The sequence below is a fragment of the Panonychus citri genome, unplaced genomic scaffold (genome assembly GCF_014898815.1).
Source record: "Panonychus citri isolate SS breed McGregor unplaced genomic scaffold, ASM1489881v1 Contig00115, whole genome shotgun sequence".
NCBI classification, from domain to species: domain Eukaryota; kingdom Metazoa; phylum Arthropoda; class Arachnida; order Trombidiformes; family Tetranychidae; genus Panonychus; species Panonychus citri.
In genome coordinates this window covers 545,326-547,980 of record NW_026515520.1, presented here as the reverse complement: position 1 = coordinate 547,980, position 2,655 = coordinate 545,326, and the positions used below count along the sequence as shown (strand labels likewise).

General features: G+C 30.7%; 1 long non-coding RNA gene across 1 annotated transcript; it reads right to left on the bottom strand.

The window, feature by feature from the left end:
* Positions 1-1,052: 1,052 nt before the first annotated feature.
* Positions 1,053-1,591, bottom strand: LOC128390114 (uncharacterized). Its single transcript, XR_008325580.1, has 3 exons — positions 1,515-1,591; positions 1,357-1,446; positions 1,053-1,204 (listed from the first exon to the last, which is right to left on the bottom strand). It is a non-coding gene; the product is annotated as an uncharacterized LOC128390114 (long non-coding RNA).
* Between the last annotated feature and the right edge of the window lie 1,064 nt (positions 1,592-2,655).

Below are 2,655 nucleotides of genomic sequence, written 5' to 3'. Positions count from 1 at the left end.
TGAAAGCACATCCAAAGATCATTAAATCGTTTGTCTACTTTTAACCTCATTCCAATTGAATCAATTGAATTCTGATGGATCATAGATAACAATCAGCTCGATTATTTGATGGAAATTAATATCAACTTAATTGTTGAACTTGTTGCTGAACTTTAATCAGTAGAATTTCATTTTTTTTTCTTGTGGGATAAATTTCTCTTCACTATTATTATCGATACTCTCACAGCTAATCCTATTGCTATCATAATACACTTTTCAGCACTAAATTCAGTTTATTATCGTTTTATTTTTAAAACTTTAGATCCCTGATGATTTTCAATAATTGCCTTTAATCATTTATTGTTCAACTTATTAGAGAATAGGAAACAATCAGAATGCTAGATAAATTATATACTTTACCAAACTCAAGATAAAAGGTGAAATTAAAGGTTAGTGATGTGGTTTTATGATATAAAATGATAATAACTTATTGGAATCAAGAGCTAATGGTCAATATTGTTGATGAAAACTTATTTTTTTCGCTACAAATGTTTTATCCTTGGCCATTTCTTTTCATTGGTAATAAGATGATGAAGCTACATGAGTTTGATTCTTATCCCCTGTTCTTACCTCTTATCCCTTTTCTACTCCCATCATCATGATAATCATCATAATCTTTAATCGAACAATTTTTTTCATTCCATTAATCTTGATAAGATGAAGTTGATGAGTTTTTTTTCTTTCCGATATCCATCTCTTTGAATCTCTTGCATCGTCTATAAAACGGAAATGATCTCACAGTTTATACTGGACAGTTGCTCGATTTTCAGAGTTTATCTAATCAAGTTGAACTGTATTTTTGCAACATCGAATCCGTAAATTCATTGAGTAGATACTTTTACTTGTAAGAGTAAATCTTTTTCACCGTGAACTTTTTATACAGCATTTGGAGTGAATTTCATTCGATGTTGGTAATGTTATCTGGTGGTAGAATTTTTCATCTAATACAAAGTTTAGTTCAAGTTTATTCTTTCTGATTCTAAATATACAGAGTATTTTAGAGAAGAATTAACTTCCAACAGAATTGGTTTTGGATTCATTGATCAACCAAATTAACGATTATTTTTACCATCAGATTTAATAATAGATGAATTGATTTTCCATATCAAGATTGAGAGATGTTAGCGATCAATAGTAGGTATAAACTTAAGTTTTCCAGTAGAAACTAAATATTAATAAAATGGATAATAACCATTAGTATCATCAAAATTTAGTTGATTCAGGAGCAAAGGTTTCGAATATTCAAATTATTGGATAATTAATGGACATTCTTTATTTATTATTATATGGGACTCGAAATAATAAACTTCGACTCACTAGAAGACAAGTACGTTCATCCATGCAGAAAATGTTTCCAACATAGAATCCGATTCGATAAGCCACCATTCGATCGAGTGTCGCCAGAATCTATTTCATATAATGAATATCAAAATATACATAAGAGACTAGCTCTTAACTTCAGAGTTGATATTCACCTTAATTCGAGTCCGAAGATCGAGTGAAATGTTAAAACACATTCGAAAAATGGTTTTTCGGAAATTTTTTATCTACTAGTAAAAGACGAGATTAAATTACTGACAATGACACTGCTTACTATTAGATTACGTTACCTGTTTGAATGATCCGGAAGCAAAGAAATTGTATTCAGTAATAGTTCCTAAGGTAATAAATCCAATAAATGACATCAATAGATCGATAAAGAAATTTTTTGTTCCAATGTAAGTGCCACAGAAAAAAGCAAGGTCGGCAAAAAAGGAACCAAAGAAGAAACTTATAAAAACTGATAAGCCGAAACTGATGTTAAGAATATCGATTGTATTGTAATGTGAATTTTGTAATTGGTTTAAATGGTAAATTTCATCTTTTACTGAACGTTCAAGAGGCAAACGCCCTTCAATCAAACGATTAACTCTTAATAATAGCTGAACTGGTTGATTGAATTGAAAGCGATATGAATATTATTGTGTGCACAAAGAACCAGTAGGCGGCAAGTCCAGCAAAATAGTAACAAGCATTAACAAAAGGTAACCAGAGAACTTGAAAAATTAAAGTTCTAAGGGAAAATATTGGATTCAGTACAATGGCCAAAGCTTGTAAGGCCAAACACGATCCGCATGCAAATGATGCAAATGAAACCATCCAAACTATGACCAGCAAGACATGTTACTCTACGAAACTTAAGGTCATTCTTTCTGGTTAGTCCATAAATTGATCTTTTGAAAGAGCATTTTCTCAATTGACTAAATACTTTTAGTATTTTCATCTGAGAAATAAACTCTGAATATGCTAAAGCAGTTTTAATGCTTGACAACAGGAAAGTTGCACCAAAAAAGATAACATTGAGCAGGGAATGAGCTGAATATCCAATAAACGTATCACACAAAATTATTCTTATGGTTTCATCAGTGATAAATGCTAGAATCAGGTATCTCAATGACATCAGGTAACAAGATAGACACAAGTAAAAGTTTATCAACATTTTACTCCGATTTTGAAGATTACTCTGTTCGTATCCATTAACACATATCCAAGCTGAGATACTTAACCTTTCAAGATTATTAAACAACTCAACTAAATTATTTGGCTCGGAGTAACGATCAAGTATTCCAATAAAAT